Below are 14,088 nucleotides of genomic sequence, written 5' to 3'. Positions count from 1 at the left end.
TAGACTATAAGCTCCTTGAGGGTAGGGATTGACTTTGGACTTTCTTTGTATCCACATTGCTTAGCACAGTGCCTGGCACGTGGTAGGCACCTAATAAATGGTTTTTGACTGACTGCCTTGATGAATGAAATGGAGGGTGGTGGTAATTTTGATTGAGGTGGGAAAAAAGTTCCCGGAGTAGATCAGAGGCAGTGTGATCAAGGGTATAAATAGCAGGTTTAGCTTTGTCTAGGAAAATGGGCACCTTAACCTCTGGGCCAAAAGCTAATGAGGTCCAGATGGATGAATGTGTAGGACTATAGCGTCTGGGAAGTGAGAAACCTCTTGAGTAATGGTCCTGATTTTCTCAGTAAAATAAGTGGGTAAAGTAATTTGTTAAGAGAAAAGAGTTAGGGGTGGCATTAGAAACTTGAAGATCAACTGGTTTGAACAACTTTCATAAGGAATGTGATTGGAAATGTATCAGGCAAGGATCAAATAATTTCTATCTAGCAGTAAGGGGCTGGTTGAGTTTGAAGAAAATATATTTATAGTAGTTCCATTTTGCAATGGTGACTTAACTATCCTGAATCTAATTCAATCCATTCAGTTCAACAAATATTCATGTAATACTTACTGAGTGCTAAGTTTTGTGGAACCATAGGACAAAAAAAATTTACATCTAAATTTAAGAGAAAATAGTTGTAAACAGAGAAAATAGTATTTGTAAATTTTATAGTATTTTAAATATTATTTCAATTTATTTTTAGATATCTATTTTATAGTTATTGTTATTTTTTACATGTGAAGTCATGAAAAACATATTACTATATTAGTCATATTACAAAAGAAAGCAAGAAAAATAGACAAAGTGAAGAAAATATCCTTTAGTATGTATTCAGAGTTCATCAGTTCTCTCTCTGGAGATACATAGCATTTTTCATAATGAATCTATTAGACTTGTCTTGGTTTATTGTATTGATCAGAGGAGCTAAGTCTTTCACAGTTGATCATCATATAATATTGCTGTTACTGTGTACACTGTTTTCCTGGTTCTGCTCATTTCACTTTGCAGTATTTCATATAAGTCTTCCCAAGTTTTTCTGAAACCACCAGCTTATCACAATACTATACCACAAGTTGTTCAGATATTCTCCAGTTGATGGGCATATTTGCTAATCATTCACCACCACGAAAAGAGCTGCTGTACATATTACATAGATAAATAGATATAGATGTATTTTCCTTTTCCTTTGATCTTTTTGGGAAACAGACCTAGTAATGGTATTGCTGGATCAAAGGGTATGCACAGTTTTATAGCCCTTTGAGCATAGTTCCAATTTATATACCAATATGGTTGGACCAGTTCACAACCCCACCATCAGTGAATGTGTTCTTATTTTCCACATCCCCGCCATCATTTATCACTTTCCTTTTCTGTTATGTTAGGTGTGAGGGAGCACCTCAGAGTTGTTTTAATGTGTATTTCTCTAATCCATAGTGATTTAGAGAATTATTTCCTTTGACTATTGATAGCTTTGATTTCTTCTTTTGAAAACTGCCTCATATCCTTTGACCATTTATCAGTTAGGGAATGGCTGTTTTATAAATTTGGCTTAGCTCCCTATATATTTGAAAAATGAAACTTTTACTGGAGAAACTTGCTGTAAATTGCATCCTCCCCTTCCTGCCCCCCGTTTCTTGCTTTCCTTCCAGGCAAGGAGACAGAGCCAAGGCTCACTGTCAGGCAAGGTGCTGGTGATAGAAATTGGGGATTGAAGCACCATTTGGAGCCTAGACTAGGCTCAAGCTCCAGCTTCCTGTTGCAGGCCAGGCATGCAGAACTGACAGGGTAGGAAAAGGGGTCTGGAACCAACCATCCCACCTAGAACTGAAGGAAGGTAGTGGTATCCAGCATGTCATGGAGACAGGACCAGGTAAAGCTATGCACCCTTAGTCATCCAAAAACAGAGGAGGGGTCAGGTCCTGGCATTAGTACAACATCCCAATTCTGGAACCATGACTACAGATATGAATGAGTCAATGGAAGAAAACTCCAAATATAATGAAAAAATGCTATAGGTTAAGAGAAGCTTAAAACATAAATTCAGAAGAGGAGAATAATTTTGTAATAAGTGTAAATAGTTCCTTCTCCCATCCCACAACATCCTCATAGAATGGATGGGCAAAAGAACTCTAAAGAGTAGATGGAAAAAATGAAGCAATGAAATTAGAGAGTTTGAGGAAAACACTGGAAGCAGAATAATTTGCTTAGAACAGATGTGGAAAATATGAACCAGGTAATGAGTTCCCTGAAAAATAGAATGGAGCAAAGAGTACTCAATAATTCCATGAGAAAAAAAATCAGAAAAAAGATACTGGGATAAATCAGAAAGAAACTGGAGGAAAAAGTAAAAAAAATTTGTACATGTAATAAAATACAGTTTGTTTAGAATACAAATATGCCATAGACATTTTCTTCTCAGAAATATTTCTACATAATATAAATACAATATGGGTCAATAAAAGTTTATTAACATCAAGTGGCATTTTAATGCTAGCTGAGGGAATTTGGAAGATGGTATATAAAGAAAAGGGACAGGAGAGTAAATTTAAAATTATTCGTTCAACAAGCTTTTATCAATCCTATTTTGTGCTAGGTGCTGGAAAAATAGTCCTTAACTTCAAGGAACTTACATTTTACTTATGACTCACATCATTAAGCAAGACGTTGAAATGCATGTTTTCTTAGTTATTGAGATTATCATTTATAAGATCCCTGGTTTATAGATTTGGCCATTCATGATAAAAAAAAAAAACAAATCTCTTTGTCAGGGTAGGGAGAGGAGCCATGGACTCAATCTGAAATCTGTGAGTCTGGCATGAATATTGACAAAGGCTAAGGCTGGAAGTGAGAGAAGAACAATTAATAAATGCATGAACTGTGTTTCCATTTAAACTTTTATTTTCATGACTAGTTAAGTAAACATTTGATTACACCTGTGGATTCGTGAAAGTGTAGTTGGTGAGCCTGGCTTCCTGGTGTGAAATTGCTTACATGAAAGTCAATTAGAATTTCACAAGTTTTTCAAGGGCTATCACTGATAGAAGGCAAAGGACCTGATTTAGTTAACCTTGTATGTAGGAACATGGTTTAGAGATTTGCTCCTTATGTTTTCTCCACCACAGTCCTTACTTAATGTTTGGTCTTCAGCTATAACATAGCTAGCAGAATAATTTGTGTTTGATTCAAAGATATGGAAGGAGTCTGTTTTCCTCTTGTGTAAAAAAAAAATGATGAAGTTTGTCCTTGTGTGGCAAAGTTAATAGACACAGTGGGGGTCCTTAGCCAGCATGAGGTTTCACTATGTGCCTTGTTTCTTAAGACACATGCACACAAACTCACCACAGAATCCCCATTCAAACTATAATAATTAAAGAGTGTAAAACATGACACATGAGCAAATTCCCTCTTCTTCATGGCTCTGTCCACATTTGCCTCATTATCAGTCTTGATAAACCCTGGGAGAGAAGGGTTAGCCACTTGATCCTGTCAAGAAATTTTCCCAACACATTTGCCAGAGTGTGGGATATTTTCTCAGACCTCTATTGCCCGAGTGTCATTTGCTGATGGGTCCCTCCCAGTGGAGGAGAAATCTTGGTCACTTACTAAAGGCAGGAATTGGTTAAACAGCCAGGAAGCCTTTGTGTAAGTGCACACACACACACACACACACACACACACACACACACACACAGCAGTTAGTTGGTGGTCCCTCCCAACTAGTATATACTGGCCTGTGTCATTCTTGGGATGATATCAGCATATGTTTTCCATCTTTGATGATGCTTGGATTGTCATACAACATTAGGACCCCCTAGGCTGGGAAATTTAGGCTTTTTCTTTTTCTATTTTGATTGTTTGGAACCAGCTATTTGATAAGTTCCTGAAAACTTCAATTTTCAGTAAATGGAGAGGTCTGCATTTCTCAGAAAGGACTTTGGCCTCTTTGTCAGGAATGCAGTGGTTCCCTCCATGTATCGCTTGTTTGTTTCATTCTCCTATTTCTCCTATAGTGCTGCAGGCTGAGGGGACAGCTTGTTCCAAAGCCATCTGCTAAGAGTTTTCCCTCTCCAGCCAGGATTTCTTATTCTATTAAGAAAAAGGGCAAAAGCAGATGGGAAAGTCAGAACTTCACAGGAGGGAGACCACTGGACTGGACACCGGGAGATCTGGATTCTAGTTTCTTCTTGATCAACCATTTCATGGTTTTTATGTGATTTAATCTCTTTGGGTGATTGATTTTAAAAAAAGTGAGACTTCTTATTAACAAGAACATAGATTTAGGTCTGGAAAGAATCCTTAGGGATCATCTACTCTGACCCTCTCATTTTAGAGATGAGGATACTGAGATTCAGATAGGTAAAATAACTTGTTTAAGGTCATGCAGATTGTAGGTAGCAGAATCGAGGTTCGAATCCAGATCTTTATGCTTGTCTTTCCATCTCTTCTATGACTTTACTAACCTTCCAATCATGTGTGCTCTTCATAGATATCTGCCCTTCTTTCAATGCAGCCTTATTTCTGTTTTCAGTCTCTTTTCCCTTCTTTTTACTTTGCTTTAAAAAGTTTTTTAAAAATTTTTTTTATGGAGGTTAAGTGACTTGCCCAGGGTCACACAGCTAGCTAGTAAGCTTCTGAAGGTCAGATTTGATCTCAGGTTCTCCTGACTCCAGGGCCAGTGTTCTATCTACCGTGCCACCCCTTCTTTTACTTTAACATGGTGAGTGAGAGGTGTTGGAGAAGCTCATTCAGGGGCCTAATTCCTTTCTCCTGTTCATCTTCACCTCTCACTTGGTATCTGTTGTTGTGAGGTAATCTCATAAATGTCCCACTTGGAGACTGTGTTTAATTTTTTCAAATAAGGTCTAGGGGTTAAATATTGAACTAGAGATGATAAGATTAAGATTCTTTTTGGGGCAGCAAGGTGGTTCAGGGCCCAGAATCAGGAAGACCTGAGTTCAGATCTAGCCTCAGATACTTACAAACTGTTTAACCCTGGGCAAGTCAGTTCACTCTGTTTGCCTCAGTTTCCTCATTTGTAAAATGATCTGGAAAAAGAAATGGTAAATTATTCCAGTATCTCTGCCAGGAAAACCCCAAATGGGGTCACGAAAAGTCAGACACAACACGACACAACAACAATATTTTTTTCTAGGCTAATTTGACTTCATCAACTTAATGCTTATGAGAGTTCCTTTTTTATGGGTTTTACTATCCCTGTTTTATAACACTTAATAAAGCCTAAAATCTCCTGAGTGTCTGAAAGAGAGGAGAGAGAGAGAGAGAGAGAGAGAGAGAGAGAGAGAGAGAGAGATGTGTGCTAATTAATTCAACATCTAATTCATATTCCAGGATTCTCAGCATTGTTGCATACACTGTACTTATTCTTATCTGGGAACCACATCTTCCTACTCCCAGCCCCCAAGCAACATTGGTATTCTTGGAAAGGTTCTCTCCTGCTCTCCTTTCTTCTCACTCTCCAATGTCACTTAGCAACCTCATCCACTTCCAAGGTCAGTTATCACCTCTATGTAGAAGACCACTAAATCCATATATGAAAGCCAGACATTTCCCCTAAGATGCTGCCCTGTATCTCCAACCATTTAGGGAACATCTCTTTTTGTCACTTCAAATGCAATGTGTTTAAAACTGAACTCATCAATTTCCATTCTAAACCACTTCCCTCCACCCCCAAACTTGGCCCATGCTTCTAATTTCCCTATTTCTTTTGTTGACACTATTGTCCTCCTAGGCATCCAGGCCTGAAATATTTTTGGTGTCATTAAATGAGGAAACATATAAAGTTCTTCACAAACCTTAAAGTTCTATACGAATGGGGACCATTATTAATATTCATCATCATCATCTTTGACTATTCCTTCTCCCTCGATGTCCACATCTTACCAGTTTCCAAATCTTGTCAATTCTACCTTAGTAATATCTCTTCCAGTTGTCCTTTCTCCATTCACACTTCCATCACCTGGTTTAGGATTGGATTACATCTTAGCTAAATTATTACAAGAGCCTCCTAACTTTCAGTGGCTTCCTGCTATCTATAGGATAAAATACAAGCACCTTAGCCTGACATTTAAGATTCCAACTTTAACTTTTCAGCCTCATTTCACCCTACTCAACTTCATGTTTCTCATTTCTATTTATTGAAATCTTGCTCTTCCTTCCCAACTCAGATGCTACCTTCCCTGAGCTGCCTAGCTGAAAGTGATATCTGTTCTGGTTCTTAAAACTTTATTCACCAAAGGAGAAATTAAGAAAATTATTGAACTAATAAATAAAACTAAGAGCAGGTTTTATGAAAAAACCAATAAAATAGATAAACATTTTGTTAATTTAATTAAAAAAAAGAAAGAAGAAAACCAAATTACCAGTATCCAAAATGAAAACGCTGAATCCACCACCAAGGGAGAGGAAATTAAAACAATAATTAGGAATTATTTTGCCCAACTGTGTGCCAATAACTTTGACAATCTTAGTGAAATGGATAAATATTTATAAAAATATAAATTGCCCAGATTAACAGAAGAGGAAATAAAATACTTAAAACTTTATTCAGACCCTCTCCTCCCTTATCAGATCCTGATATCCTACTTATTTGTGTCCATATCTTATCTCCCTCCTCATCTTCCCCCCCATCTTCACACTGCCCCCATCTTCATACTGCACCCTCTCTTCACACTACCCTCTCTTCACACTGCTCACCCCCCCCTTTACACTGCCCCCTCCCCACTCTCTAGGGAAGAGACTATTGTTTTCCATCTTTATATCTCTTGTCCCTTGCATAGTGCCTTGCACAGAATAATTGCTTAATAAATGTTTATTGGATTCAATTGAGAGCCAGGAAGTGAAGAACAAAAAAAGAAGCTTATTTACACTGTTATACTGTCCTCACATTAAATCTTATGCATTTTACTCATAGGCAAGAGCTATCAGGCCCTTATCTTATTTATTCATATTTTCTACATATTTCATATTACATATTTGATTATAATCCCTTTTGGCTTTCTAGCCCATAACAGATTCAAAAGCAACTCTCTGTGTCACTGTGTCTGTGTCTCTCTCTCCTTCCCCCCTCCATTTCCCCCATGTCTGTCCCTCTGTCTCTGTCTCTGTCTTTTGGCTTTGGGTGGAATGGAAGGAGGTGAAGAAGACTGATGCTAAAAGTGGATTCACCTACTGCCACCCTGATAGCAAGGGAGGAGACAGAAATTCTATAAAAAGAAGAGGCAATAAGCCCAGTAGTCAGGGGCAGGTTGGGGTCATGGGCCTCAGTAAACTCTGAGGGCATCACCTTAATTGCTATTCATACCAATGAAACTGATAAAAAGGTTAAATTGTCTTCCATGTCTTCCACTAGATAATAATAGCTTACATTTGTAAAATCCTTGAAAGCTTGCAAACACATGTGGTTATCTCATTCAGACCTCTCAAAAGCTCTATCAGGTGGAAACTATGGGATTCATACCTAGATTATAGATAAATATCCATAGATTATAGTTGAATGGGACCTTAGAAGTCATGCTATTTATTTTATAGATGAGGAAACTGAGACTGTTGCTTGTCCTTTATTTTTGAAGAGGATCAATAACATCATAGGGTGATAAATTGACTTGGGCTTGAATTGATTTAAGTGAGCCTTGCTGTCTCTGAGTCATCAAAGTCCAGTGTGGAGACAAAAGTCAAGATGACTGGTGATGGCCTGGGATGCAGCATACGGCCTTGGCATCTTTGATGTGCTCTGAGCACTCCACAGTGCCTGCTTCAGCTGCTTTCATGGCTATTGGAACAAATTGTTCTCAGAAATCAAGGCACAGAGAGCTCAAATGACCTGTCCAGTGTCACCCAGTCATTAATTGTCTAAGACAGGATTCAAACTCAGGTCTTCCTAACTCCTAATCTAGTCTTCTTTCCACTATATTACCTAGCTGGAATTATCATCCTTATTTCTGAGATGGGGTAGAATCAATTAGTCAAGCAAGCAAACTGTCAACAAGTTTCAGGCACTGTTCTAGGTATTGGACATACAAAGACAAATATAAAAATCATTCTCCTCAAGAAGCTATGTGTGCATATGTAAGTGTATACGAAATGCATACAGCGCAGATACAAGGTAACTTTTGAGAAGATATAATTCTAGGCTTTGCGGAGACCAAGAAAGAATTTAAACAGAAACAGACCCTGAACTGTCTCAAAAAAGACAGGAAGTCCACAAGGCAGAGGAAAAGGTGGAGAGCATTCCAGCCACAGGCAAAATCCAGTGCAAAGGCATGGTGATCTCGAAGATTCTATGCAATGGATGAGCAATGAAGTGTTGTGGGTAAGGAACAGCAAGCTGGGTAGTGTAATTGGATTACAGAAGGTGGGGAGGGAATAAATTGGTAATAGAGCTGGAAAGGTAGGATGTGGTCAGATTGTGCAGAGCCTTAAATACTAAACAAAGGTATTTATTTATTTATTTATTCTTTCCAGAGGTAATAGGGAGCCACTGGAGTTCATTGACTAGAGGAGTGACATGTGGAACTAAGACTTGGAGAGATTAAATGATTGGTTACATAGAAGATAAATATCAGAAAAAATATTTCAACCTAGATCTCTCCTGACAGACACTAAGTTCAGTATATTTCCCATTATACTCTGTTGCCTATTTGAATCTGTAATAGTTTAGAAATATATCCATCTTAGCAATGCAATTATCCAAGATAATTCTGAAGTAATTGTGATAAAAAAGTTTGTCCACCTCCAGAGAAAGAACTGATGGAATCTGAATGCAGATTGAAGCATACTATTTTTTAAACTTTTTCTTTTTCTTTTCTTTCTTTTTTTTTGAACTTTTATGGTATTTTTTCCCAATTACATGTAAAGAAAATTTTCAACATTCACTTTTATAAGATTTTAAATTCTAAACTTTTTCCTCCTTCCTCTCTCCCCTTCTCCCTCTGCAAGATGGTAAGCAATCTGGTATGAGTTAATATGTACAATCATGTTAAACATATTTCCACATTGGTCATGTTGTGAAAGAAGAATCAAAACAAAAGGGAAAAAACATGAGAGAGAAAAAAAATAAAGAAATCAGAAGGTGAAAACAATATGCTTCAATCTGCATTCAGACTCCATAGTTCTTTTTCTGGATGTGGATAGCATTTTTCCATCATGAGTCTTTTGGAATTGTCTTAGATCCTTGTATTGCTGAGAAGAGCTAAGTCTATCAAAGTTGATCATTGCACAATGTTGTTCACAATTTTCTCCTGGTTCTGCTCACTTCACTTAGCATCAGTCTATACAAGACTTTCCAGGTTTTTCTGAAATCTGCTTACTCATCATTTCTTACAGCTCAATAATATTCCATTACATTCATATACCACAACTTGTTCAGCCATTCCCCAATTGATGGGCACCTCCTCAATTTCTAATTCTTAGCCACCACAAAAAGAGCTGCTATAAATATTTTTGTACATGTGGGTTGGTCTATGTTTTCTTTTGGCACATGGCTAATATGCAAATATATTTTGCGTGACTGCACACATAGGGGAAAGGAAAGGGAAGGAAGAAATTTAGAATTTAAAAATTATTTAAAATAAATGTTAAAATTGTTTTTACATGTAATTAAAGCATTCTTTTGAAATATTTCTTTCTAAAATGGCTTATAGGTATATTGATTAAAAATAAGTAGTACTTAAAGTTCAATTATCTGAAAAAATTACTTCTGTAATCATATTTCTTAATAATGTATATAACTTGGTGTTGAACATCCCAGACCTCATGTATTAATCTTTTCAATTAATCTGTTAGACTTTCCCAGATTCACCACCTTAGAATATACAAAATCAAACCCCTTTTACCCATACTATAACATTATGTAGTGGATAGAGAGTCCATTTCCAAGCCAGGAAGGCCTGGGTCCAAGCCTTGCCCCTGACACATATTGCCTTTGTGAATTTGGGCAAATCAGTTATCCTGTCAGAGATCTAGGTAACTCTCTAAGACTATGTAAGCTGCAGAGAAGGCACCAACTTGCATTGATAAAGGTAGTTTCCTCATGTAGGCATTCCCTATGGTAATAAAATCCTAGGTCAAGTTTCTATGTTCCTAGGATCCTAACTGTTGCACTCAATGTTTGCTTCTAGGAGCTTTTGCGTTAACCTCAAGGCTAATACTAGATGGTGTGGTCCCAAAAGTTCCCAAAGTGGGTAATACTGCCCCCGGGGGGGCACTGTAATGATGGGGGAGGTGGTAGTAGCCGTAGGTGCAACTGGGGGGCATTGAATAAAAATAAAGGGGCAGCGGAAGCATAAGGAAAGAAGAGAAGAGAACAAAATTTTGAAAAAATACATTCGTTTCATCTGTTGTATAACAGAGTTAAAGTCATAGTGATTGCATTATTTTTCAAAAAGCACACAAAATGCAAGTTATAACCAATGTTCCAACAGGTCTCAACAAGTAAGTGTGGCAGGTGAGCTTGTCATGCATGTCGGGAAGTCCAGCATGCATCTGCAGGAGTGGTGTGTGTGTGTGTGTGTGTGTGTGTGTGTGTGTGTGTGTAATGGCTTATTTACCATAAGATACTATATGGTTACATGATGCAATGTTGTGTCATCAAAATTTTAATGCAGGAAAAAAACTCCACAAATTTACAATAAATTATTAAATTTAAGACATGTCATTTAAAAATATTTTACATTTTTTTGAAATGATGCAAATTGAAAAAAAAAGTTAAACTGTTTTAAAGAAAGTAGATTGTGGGGGGGAACATGGAGTAATTTTTTTTTTTAATTAAAGAAGGTGGTAGGCCAAATAAGTTTGGGAACCTCTGGTGTAGTGGATAGAGTACTGAGCCTGGAGTCAAGACCTGAGTTCAAATCTGTCCTCAAACACTTACTAGTTGTGTGACCCTGGCAAAGTCACTTAACCTCTGTTTTCCTTAATCCACTGGAGAAGGAAATGGCAAACCATTATAGTATCTTTGCCAAGAAAACCCCAAGGACAGTATTGGTGTGTTGTGGTCCATGATGTCATGAAGAGTAGGACACAACTGAACAACTGAACAGGCACGAAGGTTAATGCAGTGATTTAGGATTTCATTCTTACAGAGAGTAGGTAAGCAGAGCCAGTGAATCAATGTGCACAATGTCTGTAATAATGCACATTTAAAAAAATGTGAAAATGCAGCTGACCTAGGTTAATGGACATCTTTGTCTAAAGAATAAATGATGAAATGATACAAGATGGGGGAGCACAAGGGTATGATGTCACATATAGTATCTGACATAATTGCTTTGATCCTCTGCTTAATTGGTTTCCCTTATGATGAGAGAGGGTTCAATGTGGGAGGGAGAATATATATTGGGAAATAACAGACAAAAATGGTATGAATAAAATATTCAAAACTATAAAAATGAAAGGGTTTAGTTTTCTGATTTATTATTCATACAAATGAGAAGTGTTAACTCATGATTAGATGTCTCTTATGGTTATTTAAAACTTTCTGAGAAAGTTTTATTTGAGGGACAGGGTGGGTATCTAAGCATCTCAGTATGCTTAGCAGAAAGGCAGACTACCATCTTTTCCCTTTATTCCATTGGAATGCACTAATAAGCAGCATCATAAAGGTCCTTTCATTGGATATACCCGATCTGAGGTATGGCACTCAAAGAGGTTATGAATAGAAAAAATTCTTTGCATTACATGACATATTTGCTACGTTACACTAGAAAGACCTTTGTGATAGCTCAAATTTATGTATTTGTCAGAAGTTCTTAATATGAGCCTGCATACAGTCATATCACCGAAGTACCCAAAATTTGACAGACACTGCACCAGAATTGTAACTAGGGCTAAGCAACTTGGGCTTTCCCCTCAGGTGCTGAAATTTAGAGGACTCAGACTGTGCTTGCAGTCCTTGGGGAGTTACAAACCACTAAGCTTAGTACAAGAATAATTAGTTCAAATAGTAGAGTACTAGACAACTTTTCCCACTTCCCTCTCCTGAACCTCCACCTGCATCAATGAATTGTTAAAGCATTTTGCGCCATTTGCCCTGGGTACCAAGTTTGCCAGACTTCTCTGAATCACATACATGATGCACAGAATTTATGAAGCTGTGTAACTTAAAACTGGTTGAAACTTTTGAGTATTGTTTGAGAACAAAAAGTGACATGAAACAAAGTTAGTCACAAGATTTGGAGTCAGAAGCCTAAGTTCACATCCCAGCTCTTGCTACTTACTTACGTATGATCTTTGGCAAATCATTCAACTTCTCTGAGACCCAGTTTCTTCATTGGGAACATGAGGGGGTTAGACAAGATGGGTTAGACCTCTCATGTCCCTTATGAGACAACATCTGAGATCCCATGATCTTGTGAAGAAGCTGTATATTAGCCAAACCAACATTTCCAAGGTAGGACTTGTAAACTATGCCAAATGGCCATTTTGTGCTGGCTTGGTCCTGCCTTGAGCTCTCTTGCCACATAGATGGTCCCAACCCAAACCTAGAAAGTCTTATGGGAAGTGGCATCAGCTTTTTAGTTTGTCCTTTTCCGGCATCAGTTTGCTCATCTCCTCTTGTTCCCCTTTGAGGCAATGTACTGACAGATGTAAATATGAATCATGATTCATTCTCAGACTCCTTCAAAAACACCCGGAACCCAAATTTCTGACTAATCACAAAATGTCTTGGACACATGCTGAGCCACAAAGAGCCACCCTAACCCCAGGCAAGCTCAGGCCTGGGCTAAACACCTCTCATGCAGTCTAGAAAGGGAGGCTTTGACATGACAGCCCCGTTTATTTGCTTGTCTCTCTTTGCAAACACATAGCTCTTTCTCTTTATAAAAAAAGTAGCATCAACTTGTTTGTACACCCAGAAATTTTTTTCTCTGTAACTTCCCAGGATTATCTCCAAGAAATGCAGGGCCATCTACTGAATAGTCAGGGGAAATGGTACCCTAGTTATCAAATTTTTCCAAATCAAGGATAGTCTTCAAGAGGAAAAGAAATAATATGCAACCTGAGAAGTGATGGTAAAGGGCATGTAGGGATTGGTTTGATTAATGAATATGTGCATTAGATCAGATTAATTTTCTTTTAGCTCTATGTGGCAGAGATACCTTTGTCTTCCTTTCTGGCTTTCTCACTGAGTCACTGCCTAACCACCAAATCATTTAGACAAGGACAAGCAGGGCAAATCGTGGGGTTTGTGGTGATTGTTCCAACTTATTTTACCTTAAGTCCGGCTCTGCATCTATTACATATTATTATCCAAACGTGGTAGAGACCTGGTCTATTAAATTCTCTGAGCCTCAGTTTTCACATTTGTAAAATAAGTATAATAACAATACAGTACTTCTATAACCTACCTCATGGGAATATTATGAGGAAAGTGCTTTATAAGCCTCACAGCACTACAGATATGCTGAAAACAGAGAAGCATGGGAAGACATGAATTAATGCAAAGTAAAGTATACAGAACTGTAAAACAATATATATATATATATATATACATATATATATATATATATATATTATATATATATATATATATATATATGATTAGAGCAAATAAATGTAAAGGCAACAACAGAATATCTAAAACTGAATGTTGTGAAATTATAATGATCAAGCTTGGCACGAAAGAACAGGTAAGAGAATTTCTGTTCCTCCCTTCTTTGCAGAGGTAGGAGATGATGGTATGGAATACTACATATAATGTTGGACTTGGCGAATATGTCAGTTTTGTTGAATTGCCCCTCCCCCCTTTGGTTCTTTGGGAGGGGAAAAAAAGAAGTGTATATTGGGGAATGTACATGATGCAAAAACAAAATCTATCAGTAATTTTTAAAGTACTACAGAGATAGCTATTATTACTCTATATCCCAATGGATCCATGATTTCATCAATGTAGGTATTTTTTTTTCAATAATGCAAATTGAAATGTTTGTGCTTATCCATCCTGTGGGATGTTTATCCATATTGTTCCATAATTCACCATAGAGGCCTTGCTCAACATGCTGGGCACCTTCTTCACATTCTCTTAG

This window comes from Phascolarctos cinereus, unplaced genomic scaffold (genome assembly GCF_003287225.1).
Source record: "Phascolarctos cinereus isolate Bilbo 61053 unplaced genomic scaffold, phaCin_HiC Scaffold_2;HRSCAF=192, whole genome shotgun sequence".
Classification (NCBI taxonomy): Eukaryota; Metazoa; Chordata; class Mammalia; order Diprotodontia; family Phascolarctidae; genus Phascolarctos; species Phascolarctos cinereus.
This window is presented reverse-complemented; position numbering follows the sequence as displayed.